Genomic DNA, 7805 nt, shown 5'->3' with positions numbered 1-7805 from the left:
TGGGGGAAGGGGAAGGGCAGAGGAAGAGAGAATCTCAAGCACTCCCCGCTGAGCACAGAGTGGGTCGTGGGGCTCGATCTTATGACCTTGAGGTCACAACTGGAGCTGAAACCAAGAGTTGGACACTCAAACAACTGTACCACCCAGGCTCTCCAGAACCTGCATTTTTAAACGATCAGTCCAGGTGATTGGATTCAGGCAATCTGCAGACCACACTGTGAGAATAAAGATACAAGTGTCTGGGTCTGGCCACATATGTACCCTTCCAGAACTCGCAGCCCTGTGTGTCTCCCACTCCAGAGAGGAATCTGGCACACAGGTAAGAGTGGGACCTACTGTCACAGAAATTCTTTCATTCAGAAAAAATAAGCCAGACTGTCCTTTCCTCCTGGGGCCCTCATCACTACCTGAAAATCAGGGTACACAGCTTTCAGCACTGCAATCTTGGAGAAAAACTCCCATGGGCTCCAGCTGCTGAGATCCTAAAGCAGAAAGGACTACAGATAGGGACAGTGTGACTATATTCATTTTAGAGATTTTCCCTCTTTTCCTGGGAATCCCCAAGGTGAACATGGCCACCTGGAGCTACCCAACTGGCTGGGACATTGTCCCCTTCTGTGTTCTTTGGGAGCAAGGGACACGGGGAAACAGCTGTATCTATCCAACACGCAGAAGCCCATGAGGCTGTCATGTCTCTTGAACAGATGCAGATTTCCAGCAGATGGGCTCCTCGGTGCCAGGCGCCAGGCTGCTGCAGCTGCCCAGTGGAAAGCGTGCTGCTGGCCTGGCTGTGAGCCCCTGGAGAAAATGACGAAACCTGCAGGAATGCTAGATTTTGCGGAGTGCAGACAAGCCCTCTGGGGAAGAACAGCAGCCTCAGCAGCCTCAGCACCCAGTGACGCCTGATTCAGCTGCAGCATCTGTGGTCAGATAGGCGTGAGGAGGCAGGCTCCTGCTCTGGGGACTAGATAGCTTCACTGGGACTTTACACTAAAGCCAAAATGTAGCTCCATCTCAAATGAACGTACCCTTTATTTCCCAGTCCTCAAAAGTCAAGCAGAATCACGGGCCAGTCTCAAGCTTAAGTTCCTGCACGATCTCCCAACTCCCATTGGTATCGCTGGGGAGAGTTAAGCCATTGCTGTTTTTCATTCATTCAACAGACATTTAATAAATGCCTCCAATGATAGTAACTCACACTAAGTCACTGCCCTGACCAGGCATTAGGCCTAGGCCTGCCAGGGGCATCTTACTCAATACTCTCCAAACTGTGTGACTGACACTCTACTTTGCATAAGGAATCGGAGGATGGCAGAGGTCAAGCAGCCTGCTTACACTATCACACCAGTAAGAGGCGGTCAGTCCTTCCATGTGTCAGGCTGAGCTCACGTGATGCCCTCTATCAGTCTTTCAACTGATTTAGCTCATCCATTCACCCACAAACCAATCTCTATTCTCTCTGTGGGGTCTGTCCCTTAGCCCACCAACCCTGCCTCCTCTAGCACCAGCTTTCTATCAGCCCTCTTGGGTGCATCTACCACTGAGGTCCCCAACTCATCCTGATGCCTGGCCACAACTCTCCTGGTCTTCCCTACACCCTGCACTGGCTCTTCCAGTGCGGGTCCATTGAACCTCGTTGCTCCTTGTGGTTCTCAGACACTCAGCTGCTGTGACATTTCTCACAGGAAGTCATCCCTGACCGACCCCTCCCCCGACATGCAGGACTCCAGTGTGTGACCTCACCACATCCTGGGGATGCCTTTAGTCCAACATGACATCCCACAGTATGTTGAGATTTTGGGGCTTCTGTCAGCATTTCCCATTAAAACAGTCTCATGGGGCGCCTGGCTGGCTCAAGAGGTATAGCACATGACTCTGGACCTCAGGGTGGGTCCTGAATTCCAGCCCCACAGTGGGGCGTAGAGTTTAATTATAAAATAAGTAAAATAAAAAATAAATAAAATAAAAATGGTTTTATGATTGTGAATGACTGGGGCCAACATGCTACATGGCATGTGATAAGTACTCTGTAAATATTTGTTGAACCAACCAGAACAGACCCACATTCCACACCGAGGCATGGGCAAGGAAAAAGCACACCAATATTTTAACACAAGAAAGTAAAATGCAACCTCACAAATATCATTCACACTTGGAAGGGGAAAGCCATGACTGAAATACAGTAACTGAACTCTACAGGAAAGGATATTATACAGAGACTGAAGGCCTGAGTCAGGAATGTGACCACCTGGGCTGGAGTCCTGGCTTCCCTACTTACTGTGTAACCTCTGAGCCTTAGTGCTCCCATCTTTAAGACAGGAGTAGCTAATCTTACAGGGCTGTGTGAGGATTAAATGGGGGTAATCCAAGGCAAGCATTTAAAAGTGTACTGTTGATGTTTAGTGAACATCATACTTATTTTTTTGTTGTCCATAATATGTGGATTTAATAGAAAAGAATGAGGGAGAAAACTAAGAAGATATACTAGCTTTAGTATTTTCAGAGTATGGTACAAATTCCCAGGCCAGGAAAAAAAAAAAAAAAAATCCAAGTCAGAGGGGTGCCTGGCTGGCTCAGTTGAAAGAGCTTGAGACTCTTGACCTGGGGGTCGTGAGTTTGATCCCCACATTGGGTTTAGAGATTACATGAATAGATATATAAAAACTTTTTTTTAAAAAATTATAAACTTTTAAAAATATGTATTAAAAATATATAAAAACTTTTTAAAAAACTCTTTAAGTTAAAAAAAAAAAAATCCAGGTCAGAACTGACAACCAGAGGCCCAGATTTTAAAATTTTTAATTTGCTATCATATTTTAAGATGAAGAAACAAATACTCTAATTAAAAATAGGCAGAGGGGGGTGCCTGGGTGGGTCAGTAGGTTGGGTGTCTGCCTTGGGTACAGGTCATGATACCAGAGTCCTTGGGGTCCTGGGATAGGGCTGGGAGGGCTCCTTGCTCACTAGGGAGCCTGCTTCTCCCTCTCCCTCTGCCACTCTCCCTGCTTGTGTGTTTGTGCTCTCTTTCCCTGTCAAATGTGTAAGTGAAATCTTAAAAAAAAAAATATGCGAGGTTAAGAAGTCCTACAGATGGTCAACAGGTCCATGGAAAGGTGCTCAACATCACTCATCAACAGAAAAATGCAAATCAGAGCCACAATGAGTTATCACCTCCTACCAGTCAGAACAGCTAGCAAGATAAGAAGTATGCATTGGTGAGGATGTGGAGAAAAATGAATCCTGTGTATCCTTGGTGGTAATGTAAAGGGGTAGCCACTGTGAAAAACAGTATGGAAGTCCTTAAAAAGTTAAAAATAGAAATACTACGTTATCCAGTAATTCCACTACTGGGTATTCACTCAAAGAAAATGAAAACACTAATTTGAAAAGGTATATGTGCCCTTTTTTACTGCAGCATTATTCACAATAGTCAAGATATGGACGCAAACCAAATGTTCATCAGTGGATGCAATGGATAAAGAAGATATGATGTATAAACCGTGGAATATTGCTCAGCCATAAAAATATATAAGATCTTGCCATTTGCAACCACACAGATGGACCTAGAGGGAATTACACTAAGTGAAATAAGTCAGAGAGAGAAAAACAAATACCATGTGATTGCACATATATGTGGAATCTAAAAATCGAAGCAAATGAATGACACCAATGAAAACGAGCAGAAGTAGACCCATAATACAGAGAAAAGACTGACAGTTGCCAGAGGTTAAGAGGCTGGGGTTGGTGAGGAAGACGAGTGACGGGGAGTGGGAGGTTCAGGCTTCCAATTACAGAATAAATAAGCCACGGGGATGGAAGATACAGCACAGGGAATACAGTCAGTGGAACAGTAACAGCACTGTTTGGGGACAGATGGGAGCTAACTCGTGGGGAACACAGCATCATGGATACACTCATCAAATCACCATGTTGTACACCTGAAACCAACATAACAGGGTGTCAATTATACCTCAATTTTTAAAAACCTAGCCTCTTCTAAAAAATGGAGAAACTTTACATTAAGAGAAAGAAGTCCAGAGTTCTGCGTTCTGACTGCCCAGTGATTCCCCACATTAGAGTGGGCCCCTCCCAGCCTGACTGCTCATTAGAGTGGGCCCCTCCCAGCCCAACTGCTTCATACCTGACCTGCTTCACACCACACGCCTTTCCATAGTGACTCCTGCAGGACAGGATGCCTTCTTGGTACCGATAGAATTCATTCTTCCACACAGTTCTCTGCTCAGGAAACAACTCCAACTTCATCTGTTACCTCCTCCATCTGGGGACCCATCCAGCCTCACTTCCCATGACTCTGCATCATATCCTCCAGCCCCCACAGGCTGCCATGGCCCCTCACACTCCTTCCTGCTTTGGGCTGGAAGCGCCCCTCCCTCCCCTCTGCTCACCTGGAGTCCCCTCACCTTCCAAGGCTTAGCTCAAGTCCAATGGCCCTCAGAAGCTTCTGCCACCCTCCGCAGCCTGCAGCGCCGTTTCCCTTCCCTAGGCTTGCCCTGCACAGGGACAGGAGCAATGATGGTCAAGTGCACTTGGGTGTTCTCAGTCTTTATCCTGAACAGAAATCTGTCCTTGTCCACTCTGTTCTCTCCTTTCTCCCTGCCTTTGGGGGTCTCTGTCCTTGCTGAATCTACCCCCCTGGACTTCTGTGATCTAAAACAAAACCAGAATGGGGTGGGGGGAATAGGACAAGAGATGGGGGAGGTTAGAAGCAATAAAAGAAAAAACTAGGGTAAACCCACAGTGGGCAGTGAGCAGGAAGGAAAAGGAGGGGGCTGTAGCAGCAGCTGGGTGTGAGAGAATGGAAAAGCAAGGAAGGATGGCGGGGGGAGTTCTGTAAGGTGTGCACTTCCATTCTGTTCCCACAACCAGTTAGAACCACCAGCCCTCTTGGTCTTTGGTTCTCTTGGTCTTTGCTTTGGCGATCCCCCATTCTACAGGTGAGTGGAAGCTCATAAGGACTGACACTTCGCTTAGCTCTCCTTTCTATCTCTCAGAGTCCAGGGACTGCACACATACACACACACAGACAGACCTCGGTGTCCTCAAGTGTTCTCAGGTAAGTGACCTGAAGAAGATGTCAGGCATCAAGAACCTGGGCTCTTAGATTTCCTCTTGGCAGAAGCGTGACGAGATCAGATAGCAACGTGGTTTTGCATCCCAGCTAATACCCTGGAAGATTCTCTGGACTAGAAAGCAGTGGTTCTCACGCTTGAGCCAGCACCGCAGTCACCTGGGGTGGAGACGGGGGATAAGAGGGAAGACGCTTGTTAAAACAAAAATCATCATCGGGTCCCACCCCCAGAGCTTCTGATTCAGCTGGTCCGGGCTGGGGTCCAGTAACTTGCTTGCCTAACAGCTCCCAGGTGATGCTGATGCTGCCAGACTGGGGGCCACACCTTGAGGAATCTGGCCCCAGAGTCCAGGGCGGAAGTCCAACTCAAAAGTCACACCACTGAACCACTTTACCAAAAAAGTAACCGTTCGCTCCCCACGCCTTCACTATCTAACAGGTCAAGCCACCTTCCCCTTCAGGGTCTTTACTTGGCCCCGAGGACGCCCATGGCAGGGTGGAGGGTGCCCTCTTGTGGCTGACATGGAAAACTACCCGAACGGTAATACATTCGCTCTAAACCATTACGAGGTTTGCCGAACTTATTTTAACTGTATCAGCCTCACAAAGGATCCGGGGAAACCTGCGTGGTTCAATCCACTAGCTCGGGTGCACATGTAGATGAGGGGCCAAAGAGTTATTCAGATGTGCGATGTCAAGTGCTCGGCCCAAAGGTGCTCAGGGACAGCAGAAACCACTGATTCTCATGGTCTGGGATTTTGTAGGGTGCGAAGTCTGAAAAGAATAATCCAAACCGGGTTATTCCCCGAGTTCTCTGTTGGAGAATATGCTTCATAGAAATTAGAACGGAACAATTTCAAAACCCTGTTAGCACTGTGTGGCTAAGGAGGGACTCTGAACGAATTCGAACGATGTTTTCTCCCGAACTTCCCGAAGCGGAAAGTTAGAAAGCGGACATTAGAGTGTGAGGCCGCGCGCAGCTGCGGACTGACACAGCTGATCCCAAGCCAGCGCGCAGGGTCTCTCTGCTTATAGCCCGCCGTCCGATCCAGATGTCGGGTCTGCTGCCACCTGCTGCTCAGGCGCGGAACATGCAGGAGGAGGTAAGCAGGGGACACGGTCCGCTCAGCAGGCTTTTCAGACTTGAGAGTGTATTATTACAGCCACCTGGAGGGCTCGCTTGTTAAACCGTAAATTTCTCAGCTCCACCTTATTTGATTCAGTGAGGAAGGGGGCCCAAGAAGGTGAGTTTCTAATAACTTCCTGGGTGGTGAGACTGTTGCTGGGCGTGGTCCCCAAAGCACCTGGATGACATCTGTAGTTCTTCTTGTGCCACACATTTCTGAAGTTTGATTATTTATCAAAGCCTGTAAATGACCAAAAGCCTCTATTTAACTCAGGGCTGCTCACCTGGGACACTACTGATATTCTGTGATGGGGCAGCAGCCATGGGGGGTAGGGTTGGGGGGTGCGTGCTGTAAGCTGTAGGATGTTTAGCGTTAGCCTTGGCCTTTGTCCTCTAGATACCTGGAGCAGCTTCATCCCTCCAGGGTTTGATGAGCAAACCTGTCTCAGACATTACCAGATAGCCCTGGGAAGCAAAACGGCCCCCACCCCAAAACCGCTGCTCTTAAAGGTGGGTAGATGTTCCTTTCCCATTTGGTGGACTGGGAAGGCATCCTCAAATACTGCCTTAAATACATAAAGATCCTGACATATAGTAAACTCTCAGCATCTTGGAATTAAACAAGAACAACAACAAAAAACAGCTTACATATGCTGAATACCTACTATACGCAAAGTACTCTGCTAAATCACCCCCTTTAGAGGAAAAGTGGAGAGGCAAACCAAGAAACAGACTTTCAACTATAGAGAATAAACTAATAGTAACCAGAGGGAAGGTAGGTGGGGGGATGGGCGAAAAAGGTGATGGGGATTAAGGAGGGCACCTGTTGTGATGAGCACAGTCACGTATGGAAGTGCCAAATCCTATGTCGTACACCTGAAACTAATATTATTACACTGTATGTTGACTACCCTGGAATTTAAATAAAACCTTTTTTTTTTTAGTTAACATATATTATTTGCCCCAGAGGTATAGGTCTGTGAATCATCATTAAGTAAAAATTTTTAAAAAATTAAACAAATTACCCCTTTAATTCTCATAATACTTCTTTTACTGAAATTACTGAAACTAAAGCTTTGACTTGTTAAACAACTTGCTCCCAGTCATGGTTATTGCCAGTGTAAGATGTGGAGGCACATGGAATATAGGGCTATCCAGACCACGACAATCCAATAAAATCATAAAGCAAGTCACAAGTACGAGCCACGTGTGTGATTTTACATTTTACATTTATAGAAGCCACATTTAAAAAGAAAAAGAAACAGTAAAATTAATTTTAGTATAGTTTGCTTAACTTAGCATCTGAACCATTATCGTTTTAATGTGTGATCAATATTTTTTAGATTGTTAATATATCTTATGTTCTTTCATTTTTTGGTACTTAGTCTTTGAGATCTTGTGTATTTTTACACTCATCATACTTCTCAATTTCCACCAGCTACATTTCAAGGGCTCAAGAGCCGTCTGTGCTGGAGGCCGCCCCTCCGGACAGCACAAGTCCAGACTGCTCAGCTGTCCTCCAGCCTTCACTTGTGGACCAACATGTGCCGATTTTACTTCCTTGTCCTTCAGTTTCTGCCTGTACTTCAG

General features: G+C 46.6%; 1 long non-coding RNA gene across 1 annotated transcript; it reads right to left on the bottom strand.

Moving 5' to 3' along the window:
- Nucleotides 1–3354: 3354 nt before the first annotated feature.
- On the bottom strand, nucleotides 3355–5239 carry LOC132027897 (uncharacterized). Its single transcript, XR_009407239.1, has 4 exons — nucleotides 5051–5239; nucleotides 4422–4511; nucleotides 4142–4236; nucleotides 3355–3938 (listed from the first exon to the last, which is right to left on the bottom strand). It is a non-coding gene; the product is annotated as an uncharacterized LOC132027897 (long non-coding RNA).
- Between the last annotated feature and the right edge of the window lie 2566 nt (nucleotides 5240–7805).

The sequence above is a fragment of the Mustela nigripes genome, chromosome 12 (genome assembly GCF_022355385.1).
Source record: "Mustela nigripes isolate SB6536 chromosome 12, MUSNIG.SB6536, whole genome shotgun sequence".
NCBI lineage: Eukaryota > Metazoa > Chordata > Mammalia > Carnivora > Mustelidae > Mustela > Mustela nigripes.
Note: the sequence above shows the minus strand (reverse complement) of the source record. Positions and strands in the feature narration are given on the sequence as shown.